The sequence below is a fragment of the Thalia democratica genome, chromosome 1 (assembly GCF_965202585.1).
Source record: "Thalia democratica chromosome 1, ktThaDemo2.hap1.1, whole genome shotgun sequence".
NCBI lineage: Eukaryota > Metazoa > Chordata > Thaliacea > Salpida > Salpidae > Thalia > Thalia democratica.
In genome coordinates this window covers 55,212,017-55,227,855 of record NC_139165.1, presented here as the reverse complement: position 1 = coordinate 55,227,855, position 15,839 = coordinate 55,212,017, and the positions used below count along the sequence as shown (strand labels likewise).

At 25.4% G+C, this 15,839-nt stretch overlaps 1 pseudogene across 1 annotated transcript in view; it reads left to right on the top strand.

Annotated features, from left to right (window-relative positions):
• Window positions 1-15,610, top strand: part of LOC145837726 (uncharacterized) — a 31,612-nt pseudogene extending 16,002 nt beyond the window's left edge. Inside the window, exons 11-29 of the transcript XR_014370015.1 lie at window positions 204-410; window positions 614-781; window positions 982-1,089; window positions 2,446-2,571; window positions 2,637-2,835; window positions 3,452-4,699; window positions 5,020-5,204; window positions 7,018-7,180; window positions 8,770-8,888; window positions 9,127-9,288; window positions 9,521-9,638; window positions 10,001-10,138; window positions 11,246-11,334; window positions 11,434-11,464; window positions 12,772-12,829; window positions 12,968-13,146; window positions 14,500-14,879; window positions 15,014-15,234; window positions 15,471-15,610. The product of XR_014370015.1 is annotated as an uncharacterized LOC145837726 (transcript). The remainder of the gene's footprint in view (window positions 1-203; window positions 411-613; window positions 782-981; window positions 1,090-2,445; window positions 2,572-2,636; window positions 2,836-3,451; window positions 4,700-5,019; window positions 5,205-7,017; window positions 7,181-8,769; window positions 8,889-9,126; window positions 9,289-9,520; window positions 9,639-10,000; window positions 10,139-11,245; window positions 11,335-11,433; window positions 11,465-12,771; window positions 12,830-12,967; window positions 13,147-14,499; window positions 14,880-15,013; window positions 15,235-15,470) is intronic.
• The last annotated feature ends 229 nt before the right edge of the window (window positions 15,611-15,839 follow it).

The following is a 15,839-nucleotide window of genomic DNA, read 5'->3' as shown; positions in this document are numbered from 1 at the left end:
TTTTTTTTAATACTTTTGGTGTATAATTAATATTTTCAGTGACTATATTTAAAAATGAACAATAACTTAAATAAATGAAGTTTTTTATTTTTTCTTTTCAAGCATGAATTATGTTCACTTTACGAGTGGCTTTAAAATTTTCAATAATTAGAATAATATCAATATATTTAGATACATTATTTACTCATAATGTTTTGTTTCAGATAATAGAGAAGTTTCAGTCAGGTAATTACAACACATTGGTTTCAACGTGCGTCGGAGAAGAGGGACTAGACATCGGTGATGTAGATTTAATTGTTTGCTTTGACAGTCACAAATCCCCCATAAGACTAGTTCAAAGGATGGGCAGAACCGGTAGAAAAAGGGATGGTAAAGTTGTTATGCTTGTCACTGAAGGGAAAGAAGAGAAGGTAGATTTTTTTTCATGACATGTAGTATACGACTATTTTGTAAAGAGTCTACCGTTTAAAATCAAGTACAATTAAAATATAATTAGTAAAGATAAATGTTTTAATTTTTTTTTTTCAAAACTTCATTAAAATATAAATAATATAATTTTAAAAATATATTTAGGTAGTTGTGTTTCATCAAACTAAAACTTTATTAAATAAAGGATTACAAAGCAAGTATGGATAAACGAAAGTCATTGATAAGAGCTATTGAAAAACAAAACAAATCTGGTAAAAAAAGTTTAGATTTTTTTCAAAACAACATCAGAATGATACCAGACTGCTTTAATCCTGCGTGTTATAAGAAAAAATTTGAAGTTTCAATTTCTGATGTTCATAAAAACAAAACCAATATTTTGGACATGTTTAAAAAAAGTAAGAATTTGCTGATTTAAAAATTGTGAAAAGTTTTTTAATAATGCTTTTAACTTTTTTTAATTTTTAAGTTCTTTTTATATGCTCATCTATTATTAAAACAGATGCTAAGAAAAAATCTTCAGATAAGACTTAAGAGTTGTTAAGCAAATCGCAGGCTGACGAATTCCATCAAAACCTTTATCTTACACAAAAGTCTGTAAACACCACAGTAAAGAAGCTTTCGAAAACTCCGTTTACTTTGTATTCCTTCGACAAAGATCAAGTATTATATGTTTATGACGTTTTTTTTTTATAGTGACGGGTTGCCACTACCTCAAAGTAGTTTCAATTTAACTTTGTTACTTCGAAATTTTTGTATAAGTATTTTTTTGTTAACCCAGGATAGTTTTATCAAACTTTCAATAACCTTTTATTTGTATTTTGTGTTTTATATATCTTTTAAGTTTTGTAAACACTCCCGATTTAAACAAATTTAGAGAGTAAATTCTTTGTTATAGTTTACTTTAAAAGTTACAAAAAAACTGTTTAAAAAAGTTAATTATTTCTACTTTTTTTAGCTAAAGGTTTAATTTTTTCTGGAGATGCTTCTTGTATGATTATAAATGATTATAAAATATATATGAATTTTATAATAATTGGAAGACTTTATATGATTACTTTTTATTATATATATATTTATTTTTTAATTATATTTTTTAAACTGTCAATCATAAAATTTCTTAAAAACGATTGTTTATTTAAAAATAAAATATAGACTGAACAACTTTTTAAAGTGTAGTACAAGTAGGTAATTTTATAGATAAAATATATCATTTACAACTTTTGAATATGCTCCTTCCTTTATAAAACTACTAATAAATTGGCTATCAATACTTCATATCTCAGAAACCATTTAAAAATGGTAAAAAGAAACTGGTACCTAAGTTGAAAATCTGCAAAATAAGATCAACTTGTTAAAAATATTACATACCTTTTTATGACCTTAGTTTACTCTTAAAAATTGTATTATGTTTTTAATGAATTAGGATTTTTTTATTTAGTTTTGTATATTTTATAGAATAGAAACTCATATATCTTTAAAATTTTTCTATTTGTGACTAAAGTAACTTGTATATTTACTGTTTAAACTATTAAAAATTAGATATTACTTAACTTATGTAATATATTTTATTATAATAAATAACTCTTTATCAAAAGTGTAGAATTCAGTTTACAAAAGAACCATAATCACGCTGCATACTTATATATTTTCAGATTCTTTGCACACTTTTAGATAAATACTGTTAGTCTTGCCATTTATATGGTACAAAAAAATGTAGGCTACCTAAGGAAAAATAAATAGGGCCGAAGGTGCAAGTTCTTTTAGCTGTACTGTTGAACTTAATTTAGTTGGTAGTGACTCATCCTAGTTTTTTAGCTTCTGATAGTGGCAATCCTGATTCAAATATTGCAACTAATAACCTTGACAATTCATTTATAGTTATAAAGTTTACTGTAACAGAAGAAAATATTTTTTTCGTTTTCTATGTGAACTTTTATTAAAATACAAGTATTTACTTTCAGTCTATAGTTATTTTTCAGAGTATATATTAAGTTTTAATAGTACTTATTAAATTAGGTAAAACGAAAAAAACCTGTTAATAAAGATGAGTTTTCTCTCATTGAGTGGCTTCCTTGGCAAACGAGATTGAGAACAACAAATGGCTTCATGACGCATTCATCTAGAACTAAACTACTCGCTGAAGTAAGTTTCCTTTTGTTACTTCATTACTTTAAGATTGGCTTTATAAACATTATTTTGAATCTCAGGTTTTAAGTTTTTGTGAAGTACTTAAATCTAAAGAATGCAAGTCAGGAGTCAATCAAAGTTGTGAGCAACTTGACAGCCCTTTGAAAATCAAGGGAAATAAACCGACAGTCGCTGATATGCTTATGAAAAACAAGAATAGGCATAAAAAAGAAATTATTACACTATCTTCTGAAGATGAACTTAATGAAAACAACACAAGTAATTATTTTTTGAAAAAGATTGTAAATTTAATTTGAAAACTTAAGCTAAAAGGTACTTAAAGTTCTGTCTTGTTTGCTCAAAATTTTTTTTAATTAATTTAATTTTTTTTTCTATGAGCTCATTTTAACTTTTAGATGTTTTTTAAATTTATTGTAATATTTAATGTAAAAAAGTCGAAATTAAAGCTTGTAATGTCTATTTAAAAAAAAAATTGAATGATAGCTAAGTTAAGAAAAATCCAGTTTAAATTTAAATAGTTAAGTTTTAACTTTAACATCATATGAAATTAAATTAATTCAAAAAAATTCAGAAAAATTAATTAATTTCTAAAATAGTTTTTATATATAAAACCTATAATAGTTCTGAATTTTAGATTCTTATGCCTTGGAATATTCTACTAGCATTGTCAAAATGAAAGCTTAATTAAATTATTATTGTTATTGTTGTTTAATTACTAATCGTGTCATTAAAGTCAGTTATTTTTATTTAACTAAAGTATTTAATTTGATATATAAAGTTATGTATTAGTTTTATTTATAGGTAATGTAAAAAAGACTTGTGTTATTATACACTTTATGTTAAGGTCACAAAGATCATGAAACTTATTTTTAAGGTCACAATTGTGGACCTAAAGATATTGATGAGCTCCAAGAACTTTTTCCGCTCCCAATTTTTCCAAAGTCAGCTAGTCCAACATGTAGTACTTTGAAAAGTCCTTCTCCAAAAGATCAAAAAGCAGCTTCAAGTTTTAATTTTATTTGGAATGAACTTACAGCATTGCCAGATCCGGTGGAACCTGATAAAAGTGATTCTGACTTAAAAGTAAACTCAATAGAATCTAATATCGTATATAAGTTATCACCTGTGGCAATAACCACGAAATCAATACAAAAAATCAATAAAAATGCAAGCAATAGTTCTTCAATGACAGATAAAGTCCAATCTCACCAATTGAGTGATTTAGTTTTAGGAAGTCAAAACTCAAAAAATTCTTTTTCAAGTTATAAAAACACTTCTAAAGCTGATTCTGTATTATATAAAAATAAAACTTCTTTATCGCAAGATGAATGCCATTTAGAAAGTTTAGTAGATAAAAACAAAAGTTATTTTTCATTAAATCCAAATGGTACTGATAACTACACCGAAGATAATGGAGAGACTAAATTAAATGATGATGAAATTACTTATAGTCCTCAAGAAGTTGATGATTTTGACCCCATGGAAGACCATTTGATGTTTCACAGAGAATCAAACCAATCAGAAGTTCACTTTGAAGAGCCTAATCGGTCTCAACTTGAAAAAATCAAAGTACAAGATAACGTTCTTGATGAAAATTTTAATAAGAATTCAAAGAATAATCCTAAACCTGTTGAAACTTTTAGTTCAAAAAAAGAATCAAACGTTTCTCCTAGCAAAAGTAAAAAAGAAGAAAGTTCTGTTTTTGACGTATCTGCTGATCTTTTTTGTAGTCAATTTGAGTCTGATTTTAATTTGGGTTTTGATTTCGATAAAGTTGTAGCAGAGGCGGAAAGTGAAGTGGAAAAAAGTAATAATAAAACAACTGATGAATTAAAAAAGGAAAACGTTTACCAATCACAAAGAGTAGAAAATATAAACTTTTTTGCCGAATTATCTAAAAAAGCCAGCAGTACTGCTAAAAAAAATTCTATAAGTTTTGCTGCTGTTAAGCCAATGACTGTAAGTTCTTCAATTAAAAAGGTCCGTAAAAAAGTAGCTGAAAAGGTTAATATAGATGACTCCCAAGGGTGGGAAGACGACTTTAGTATAAATTTTTCTGAAGTTTCTGCTCTCAAATCTACTAAAAAAGATACAATTCGAAGCAAGGTGAATGTTTCGATAGGTAAATGAAATTAATTTAAACCTTAAATAGCTTATTTAAAAAGTCTTTATTTATAAAAAACAGTACATTTGTTAAAAAACTGAAATTTAAAATATGTATGTATACCACGATACTACTAAGTTAGTTTTATATAGTGATCTACAGGATCCATAAAATTAGGATCGAGCCGGTTTCGGAACTGTTTTTTTAATTTGTATCCGTCCGGAATCGGACCGAAAAAAACTACTCGATAGATGGACAGATGTGATTTTTGTAGTTTGTATATATTAAATTAAGACACAATCACTAAACACATTTAAAACAAGTTATTTTTTTTTCAGTTACTATATCATCAGATAGTGATGATTCTGAATCTTGTCAAAACAAATTTGTGCGAAAAAGAATGAAGGTTATAGATGATGACTCTCCATCTCCAATAAAATGCTTTTTATTAGAAAAAAGAAATCAGCAGTCAACACCGAAATCTAAATTACAAAATGACTTTAAAAAGTGTTCGAAACAAAAGGTTTTAAAAATAATTAGTTATTTGATATACTAGTATATCTATTAGACAATAACAAAGTCTTTGCCAAAGTTGTGCTTTTCACTTGCAGCAAATTTTTAGTCTATTCTATATGTTTACTCTTCCATACTGATACTATCTGTAAATACGTTTTTAAGTAGGGTTTAGTGAATTTATTACTGTTATCTATTTGGACTTTAGTATTTAAAGTTGTATAAAAACAATTATAAAAAAAAAAACGCAAGTTTTGTTTTTGTTAGTTTTGTCTATATTTCAAATGAGTTATAGTTATAGTAAAGGTTACTCAAAATTGGTAAAATTATTATTTATAGGTTTACACTGAATTCAAAGGCTAGTTATAAATACTTTACATCATTTTACATCATTCTTAATAGTGTACCAAGTACTTAACTTTTTTTCATGCTTTATTTAAATAAAAGTTCTGACAGTATTTAAAATAATTCAGATTAAAATAAGAAAATAAATTATTTCAGCTAAATTTTGTAATTACAAGGACTAAGACTTCAGAGGTTTTATTATTGAAATGAAAGATTATTGGCGAGAAAAAGGCAGATTTTAAAGTACAAATTTTGAATGGAACATAATAAATGTCATAGTTTCATTTTATATTCTTATTAAACGTAGTTAGATTTAATAAAAACATAAACTAATACAAATCAAGATGCTTTCAGCAATAAGTTTCCTTTATGCAGGGTTACCAAAAGCCTTGAACTCGAAAATTTAAGCAATAAGAAATTTGAAAAACCTGGAATCTGAGAATTTTGAAAAAAAAAACCTTAAAATACTTCTTTTAAACAAAAATAACTAAAAAATTTGAAACAATCTTTACATGTAAATAATTAATTTTTGATTAGATACGAAAGATTTATCATACATAAAATTTTTCATTTGTATAACTTAAAATTTTATTTGTTATAAAACACGTTTAAAAAAACAATAAGCAATCCTTTCAATACTTATATACTGTTTAATACCGTTTTTACCCATAGCTTTAATTTTATACTAATAATTGACTAAAAAACTTGTACTTTAAAATCCTGGAATAAATTCAAAAAACCTCGAAAAAATTAAAAAAAAAAAACCTTTTGCAACCCTTTATTTGTCAAGTTTTTCATAAAACCAACCTCTAAGTAAGTTTTTACCACTCTGTATCGGTTGCAAAAATCTAAATGCAGCACGAGTGTTTTAAATGTGTATTATGGATGGGAACCGCTCAGTTCTAACCCTCGAACAAATCCAAGAACCGCTCACCGACCGTGGGTAAGGGTTAGAGGTAACAGTAATAATAAAGTATAAATAAAACAAAAATTAATAAAAAATAATAATGAATTTAAAAAAAAAAATTGGGTGGAAGTTGTGCGGGGGAAATTATTAGTATACCATTATGTATATTACGTTTGTTTTATCACTAGTAAAGCTTTAAGTTTATTCCGAATTATTTTAAAATAATTGGTGATTATTGATAACAAAAGCTTGATTTTTTGTAAAGGGAAACAGTGCTAGATACAGTCCATACAATTTGAATGTAAATGTAATGTTCTAGAGGCTCGTAAAATACTTCAAATAAACTATAAACACAAGATAGTTTTTATCATTATGTAATTTTACTCGTGTTATAAAAATGATGAGTATAATAATTTTTAAGTACTATGTATTACAAGCACGTGTGTAATGTTAGTAATATTAAACCGAAAAACTTTTTTTTTCTTTGATTATCATATGTGTATGGAATCTTAAAACCTAACTTTACGTATAATTTTTACTTGTCTCTTTCCTTAAACGTGATTATTTTCAGAAAAGTCGTGTCAACAGAAACTTGTATCACGACTTGTTGGATAACGAAGCAGAACTTTCAGGTTCAGCTTCTGATGACGAAGTTGAAGACTCTGCTGATGACTTTTATGAAGAAGATTTTGTCAACGATAATGAGTTTCTCACTCAACAAGTTAATGAAAAGGGTATATTAATACTATTTTATTTGCTTTATTCAAGATTGTGTTAAGTTATATTTACAATTTGATTACTTATTTAATTAATATATTAATCTTACTAGTGGAATAATTCAGAAAAATTTTAAACATAGTAATCTAAGGACTCAATATTTTTATAAAAGAAATTATATGCGAGTTTAAATAATCTTTATTACAATAAAAATCATCATAGTTACTATGTTTGAAAAATCAAAATATTTTTATTCTTTCATAGCTTCCTTTTTTTGAAAAATAAAATACTTTTAAAGTGTTTATAGATGTATTTCCAAAATAAATCATTAACAAAGCAGTATTAAATAAATTGTTTAGTTTTTCAAAATTAGTATTATAAAAAACTTGATTGGTTTAATAATCAGCTTAGCATGTTCAAAAATTTATCTATCAAAGTAACTATAAATGGTCGCTTCTTTAGATTTGCATGTACTTTACTAATAATCTTGTAACTAGCTTTTTACTTATATTTAGCATACTTTTAAAAAATACATAACTACAGTATACTTCCGCTTAAGTACGCAAATTGAACCTGACCAAAAAGTGCGTACTTAGCATGGGTAGTGCGTACTTTTTGACGTCATAGTAAAATATTAAATTTAGTTGTTTGTTTTCTTTCTTACAACTAGTCACCAAATAATTAAGCCAAATAAACAAGTCTTTTTATTTTAAATACCATTTAATACATAATTCTAATTTGCAAAAATTTTTTTAAAGATTTTAAAATGATTTATTATTTCTATAAAAATTTTCTACATAATTAATACATACATTTAATATAGAAAGTCAATGTCAGTCAATGATATGAAAAAGAATATTTCCATATTTTGTTTTGTTAGAGGGAAAGTACCAAACTACAATGTGTGTACATTTAAATTAAATTATGACTTAACTATGTTGTATTTGTAGGTTTTTTTAACTTTGTCATCTAGATTTATTTATTTTATAGCATTACAGCTCAACTATCGTTATTCTTTTCACTTTTCTGCAACCACTACATTAGTTTTTTGTTTATTAACAATTAAAGTTATTTGAATAAGCAATTATTCAGGTTATTTGTTTATTTAAACTTGACATAAATATCTAAAAATATTATAGAAAATATATTAGAAATTTAGATTTTTTTTTGTCTTTCTCGATAAGTGCGTACTTAAGGCGGGGTGCGTACCAAAAAAAGTGCGTACTTAAGCGGTAGTCTACTGTACTTTAGTTGCCATGCTAGCAAAAATTTAGAAAATAAATTTTAAAACTTTATGTTGTTATATAACGTTTCATGTAAACTATTTCGTAATAAAATACTTTGGTAAACAAAATTTTGTCATCAATTTAAAAATTCTGAAATTAAATATTTAAATATGTTATTAAATACTCATTTTTTGTTTTTCTCACCAAATTTTTAATGTATCTGGACACGAATTTTTTCCGTTAAATTTTGTTAGACATGCTGTTGTATGAATGTATTTTACAAAAAAATCATTAAAAAATAATGTTATTTAATGTTTTAGTGATAATTATATATTTTTACAGAGTAAGTTTTTCTAATAATTTATAAAACATAATGACAGGCAAGTTCGTTAATGAAAGAGAAATGTACTTAAAGTCAATAAAACTTGACCAAAGCTTACCAAATAAAGATTACAAACATCTTTACAATAAAAAAACAAAAATGGATGTTTTTTCCCAGGTTATGATTCAAAAGATATATTTTTAATTTTTAAAGAGTTTGATATATTTAACTTTTAGTCATATCACTTTAGTTTATAAGTTGAAATTTATATTTTATTTGTTAAAATAATGATACATAATTTATAACTTGTATATAGTTTTGTAAAGTTCAATTCTAGTCTAATTTAGTACATAATTAAAATATTGTTATAGTTTAGAATTACTTATTTCTAATTTCTTTTAATAATATCTAACAGCCGTTAGATGTCAACAGTGAAAGCGATTATGAGGAAGACAGCTTTTGTGTTGCAAGCGATGAGGTTTCATATGAAACCAATGATGCTTCATTGCAACCATCTGCCACTCAAATATACAAGGAGGAGAAAAAGTATGGAATATTAAGAACTAGAAGAGATAAGGTTGAGATTTTTTTATTGTTTAAAAGTATTTTATTTTGTGTTTGAATTTTAAAAATTAATTTTAAAAACTAATAAACGAAAGAAAATTAAAAACCAATAAACAAAAATGTTAAAAAAACAAAAACGCGTCAAATTGTACTATTGTTTTTACATGAGATTTTAAACAAATAATTAAGCTATCTTTAAAGTGTTGATACAATAAATGATGTTTAAATCTGGTTATATATTGTAGCTAAAGCTAGAAGAAAACAAAAAAACTCTAGCAAATAGATCTAAAGTGCGTACAAAAAAGAAAAGAAAGCGAATAGTCGTAATTGAAGAAGACAGCTTCAATTGTACTCCGCCCAAAAGTATTTTTTACTTTTTTTTACAATTCAAGGAAACAAACTGATCAAATATTAAAGAAATTAAATAATAAATACTTTTTGTATTTTTCGGGTAAATCAAATAATAAGTTTTGCGTTTAAGTTTATGAATACAACACAATTAGTAATATATTTCATAACACATTCACAGTATTATAAATAACTTTACTATAATATTCATAAGTAGATAGTTTTTTGTACCTAACAGAAGTTTCTTATTTAAATTAACTTTTCAATATTAATTTATTGCATTTTCTTTTCTTTTAATCAATTAACGAAATTTCACAAGGCTTAAAAAAAAATTTAGTTGCATGTTTCTTGTGACATAAATATAATTCATTTTTTAGAACTTAAACTTACGAATGAAGTGACCACAAGTAGCCGCTTTTGTGGAGTTTGTGAGTGCAAACTTTCGGCTGATACCGAAGTATACCTTTGTGAAAAGTGTCTTTCCTTTACAAAAACTGACGAAAAACTTTTTGAACGTAAGTTGGTTACCAAACATTAAAACTCCTTCTATCTCTAGTACTTAATACAACATATGAATTACAAAGTTTTTAGTAATAAGAGATTGCCACGGGTCAGGCTATTTCAGTTTTTTGTGGTCAAAATTACTAAAAGTAATTTTTTTAGGTTAAAATGGCAAAAAGTCAGTTTTTCAAGTCAAAGTGGCAAAATGTCAGAATTTGTCAGTTTTAATTTACAAAATACCTTATTTTTCAAAGCTTTGAAATGTTAAAAAATTAACAAAAAACCAAAAAACCCTTTAAGGTCAAACTAAAATTGCAAAATTTTTGTAGAAACTTACTACCAAAATCGTTAAATTCCAAAGCCTTCAAATGGTATAATTTAATAAAAAAAAATCCTTTATAAATTCAGACTAAAATTGCAAAACTTTCTTAGAAACATATTGAATTAACACCCTATTTGAACAAGTAGTTGTATGTAATCTTTTTGGTATTGATGATCTGTGGCAAGGACAATTCCATAGTAAAACTTTAATATATACAAAAAAGTCTATTTTGCAAAGTTTTATAATCAGACTGTTTTTTGTTTAAGTAAGTTATTAAGATTTTTATAATTGAGCACTTAGTTTAGTATTTTATGCAGTAAGTTTTAATTATAAGTTATTTGTCAGTAGTATACTTCACATTTGAGACACTTAAAGTTTGTTTGCAAACAGGTAAGCAGTGAGAAAAAAGTATACCTAGTTCAGTGCAAAATTTTAAAAGTTTAAGTTTACATATTTTATTTGTACGTAAAACTCAACTTAATGTGTCACACAAATACATTTGATATGAAATTAACTTTGAAAGCAGTTGAAATGTTAATAAAATATTAATTATATTTAAACTCTTTTAGTCGTTGTTGCATTATTTTTTAAGAAGTTTTAAATTTGTCGTGTTTTGGAAATATTAACTTACAAGTAGCTTGGTGTTTAAAAGTTGAATGATTCTTTAAAATTCAGATTAGTTCTTAGTTTTAAGTACAGTTTGTAAAACATAAAGGGTACTTAAATTCGATGTGCTGTTTAAAGCTTTTATATTTAAGTGCTCCATTTAAAATATTTTATTAAAAAATTTAACTTCCAGGTTCTAAAACAAGTTCTACGACTAGTTTTGATAAAGAGACGTCAATTCAAGAATCTTTAAAAAAGCAAAAGCAACTTAAGTATAGATTGGTAAGTTATTTCTTTATTTCTGTCAGTTGTTTAGTTTTAATTTTCCTCAATCATGTAATAAATCAAAAGTTGGTATAAAAGTAAATTTTATAATTGCAGGCAAAACGTAGATCAAATAACAGCAGCTGTGGTGAGATAATGTTTATACTTTTTTAAATATTATTTTAGTTCTTATAAATTTGTTTTAATATCAAAAGCTTTTAATAGTAAATTAAAAAAATAATAGTATAAAATGTTTTATTCTGTTTCATCGCTTAAAAGTTATATGTTTGTAGTCATAATTTATAAAACGTTATTTGAAACAAGTTTTTGAAATGTATTTACTAAATTTTTTCAACTTATTAAAATGGTTTGTTATATTAAATTATGTACGTAAAAATATGTATGGATAACTGATTAAATGATGAAAGTTGTATCAATGTTAATATATTCAATTTTGATTGTGATATTATTTTCCAAATTACTTTTTTAAAAGTAAACTTAATTTAGTTAAAAGAAGAGAATTAATGCAAAAAAAATCTTTAACATTTTAAAATGCTTATTCTTTGAACTTAAAAAACTAATTGTTTTGCAATAAATTGTTTACTAAAAGTACTCTAAGTAGAAGTTCCATTTAAAGTGTTTTTGATACTGCAAAAAAAAAATTAAAGTTTATTATTAAAAAATTTTTGATGGGTTTTTTATCCTTTTTAATACTGCTATATCTGTTATTCATTTATTTCTCAGTATATAGTAAAAGTAACAACTAATTAAAACCTGTAATCCTGGAAAACCTGGAATTTGTCAATTTAAGTTAAAAAACCTGGAATTTCAAACATTTTTCACATGTCAAGGAGTAAAATTTTGATTTTTCTGCTGTCATCAAATTTTCTTTAAACATCTAAAGTAGGTTCACAGCATCTTTTTCAATGTTGTTATACTATTTAACACAGTTTTTTTATCTTAAACTTAACTTTAATTTAAAAATACACCCAAAAACGTGTACTTTTAAAAACCTGGAAGAAATTTCTCAAAAACCAGTGGCAACCCTGTTATTATTACAATTTTTATATCATACTTAAATATAATTTATTGAACGATAGATTCGATTTAACTCATAATAATTACTCTTTTTTTTGCTTGCAATTTTATAAAAGGTAAAACTTATACATTTTTCTAAAGTAAACGTAGTAAAACAGTAAAGTTGTTTTTTAATATAACTAAAGAGTAAAATAAGATAAATTGTAATAATGTTTAGCAAAACAAGTAAAAATTTAATGATTCTTTTAATTTTGTTAAATTAAAACGCACTTAAAATTAAGTAAACTATTTCTATGGTTAGTATATGCGTATTTAATGTTCTCTTGCAGCTATATTCACAACTACAATGTGTTATCAGCTTGGTTGAACATTGAGTTTCCCTTATAACTTTTTTCTATGATATATTGTATTTTATAGATGGCTCTCCAGTCTTAGCAACCAAAGAAAAGTCAAAGAAAGCTAATATGTCTCTAAGGTACAAACTATATTATTTATCTCTTCCATATTCTTTTGTCAACTAATTTCTTTGTGATGTCTTTAGAGTTTTTTTTTAATTTATTATTTTCTTTATAATATGTTCTACATTTAAAGTATATGTTTATTTATTTGGCAGTGAAAAACTTCACAATTCTACAAGAAATTTCATAACAAAAAACTCAACTACAAAAAAATCACTTATTGAAACTGTAACAAATAAAAAACATGAGTTTAATACACCTATAAGATCACAAGTGAGTTTATGTGAAAATATGCCTTTAGGAAGGGTTACCACATTTGAAAAAAATATACCAAGTTAGTACAAGTTAAACACATACTTAAATAAAATATGTTAATTTAAAATGTGTGTTATATAAAGTAAAGTAGTAGCTGTTAGTTTTATTTCGGTTTTGTTTTATATATTTATTTTTGAATAACAGGTAGCTGTTTGTTATAAGCCAGGGTTTTCCAAACCTGTTTCACAATCGCCCACTTAGCAAAAATTAAAAGGATTGCCCCTGTTTATTTGATATTGTCCCATTACTAGTTAATTACCCATTTATTTTTTCTACAGCCTTACTCATTAACCTTTTGTTATTATCCCCTCTGATAGCTTAAATATCCCTTAAATAAGCCATATCGCTTATTTTGAGAAATTTTGGTGTATATTGTATTAAACTTAAAGCAAAAGACTTAGCAGCTTTTAAAGTAAGTATACCTCTCAAAAAATTTGGTAATAGTTTATTCTAAGGAGAATAAATAATATCAATATAATTATTAATAAGATTCGATAAGAACCCAAATAAGAATATTCTAAACAACTAAACTTTGTCCCATTTAGCTGCTGCTGATGTTTACTTTAAATTATTTTATTTTTTGCAATTTATTAGCATTTTACTTAAAGCTTATAAATCTAGTTGATTTCTTTTATTAGTACTACTTGATAAATATTTATACCTAGTTTTTGATTATACTTTTTCCCGTTGGTTATATAATTGAATAAAAAAAACTTATGCTTTAAAAATCAAACCAGTATTTTTGTCTTTTTTTCTTACATGTTCTGAATAATTTGCTCAGGTTTTAATGCCTGGATCCAACAATTTACTACAAACAACAGTAATAATAAGTATTCTAGAAGTGATATTAACCAAGCAATATTATTCTTTTATTCAAGTTTAAAAAACCAAATTGTCTTCTCAGAACCCGTAGTTTAAGAGCTATAAATATTTACGTACTGTATATAAGTACCTAGTAAAGTTTTGTTAATTTAATGATTATTACCTACAAAACAAAACTTTTTTTAAAGTTTAACATCTAGTATTAAATTGTATTTGAATAAGATTTTATATAAGTACTGACGAGGTCTTTGACCGAAACTAAGTTTACTAATTAAAGTCTTTGAAACTGTATTAATATTTTTGTTTTCAGTATTTAATATAAAACTATATGAAACACTTAAAAGCTTCAAATTTAAACGAGTATTGTTAATATGATTTTATATGAATTTAGTTTCCAAATAATTTGTTTTTTTCATAACTAAAAGGTGATATTAGAAATTTAGCAAAATAAAAATAACCTAGTATGATTTTAGTATAAAAACTAAAAGTTTTTGGGTTGAATTTTGTTGTTAATACAATAAATGAATTTTAGTGAATACAATTTTACCAGATAGTCACTTGATTCTGATGGATGCCCGTTCATCTGCTAACAACAGCAGCAAGTTGGTGCAACGAATAAGAAACCACTACAACTCACAGTTGGTCATTTCGCCCATCCGAACTTGCTCGTTCGTAGTTGGAAATCGATGCGCTGTTGTGAGAAAAAACTGTTCCGATTTGCAAACTGCTGCAGCACGACCGAAACTCGCCGAATTGCTGAGAAATTGCCACGATAAATACGACGAAGTTTACCTTCTTGTTGAGAAAGACCAGCCCAAAATCAATGCTAAGCTTTGGCAGAAAAAACAGTCAGGAAACAACCCGAATTTTCAGTTTACAGTTCAAATGATCTGTCACAGCAAAACACTTGTCTTGTATTCCGAAAATCAGGTCAGATTGATTAAGATAGTTTTTTTTTTTAAATGCTTTTACTAGTCATAAGTAAGAAGTTGCGTTTTTACATTGTTTTTTTTAATTATCTATTGTTTACCGTTAATTTGAAATTCCTCAATTAATAATTGCAGGAAGATACAGCTGACATTCTTATAGATCTAGCAAAAAACCAGTATAATAATGACAGTCATATTGATTTAAATTTGGCCAAAGTAGCAAGCAGTTTTAGCACATCAGATAACTTGAAGTTTAAAATTTTGTCTCAGCTTTATATGAACATTCCTTGTCTTTCGTTTGTTGATGTTCTCAGCTTGGCTTACCAATATAAAACACTGAAAGAAGCTGCTGACAGGTAATACAAAAATCTGAATTGTTACATATTTGAAATTTCTAATAAATTGAATAAAGTTTTTTATTTACTTAGTATGCTCTTTAAACGTACAGCTGAAGCAAATATGTGTTATTTATTTTTAAAGTTTATAAAAATTGGTAAGTTTGAAATAAAAACACTAAATTTACAAACACTAAGTTTTTTTTCGTTCGGTAATTCACAATTTTGAAAAAAATAAATATAATTTTATTTCACAGTTCAATTCAGCAGTTACGAAGCAGATGCAATTTTCGTTTAAAGATAGCCACCGCAGTTTACTCATTTTTTAGACACAAATTTGACCTTCAAATGACTCCTTTATGATAAAGTAGAACCGCTAATTTTTTCATGCTGTACCAAAAATACCTCAATGCTAAGATAAATAAATATATGTTTGAAATTGAATGTTTTAAGCACAATTATTTTTTTTTATAAAATAACTTTTATAATAATTTTTGTAGCGAATTCTTTCATTTTTAAATTTTCATGTGTTGTAATTTTTCACAAAGTGCTTTTAATTATTTTGTGACGTTTAGTTAAGCTTCTTTTATACAAGATAGATTATTAAACTATCATCATTTGTATTA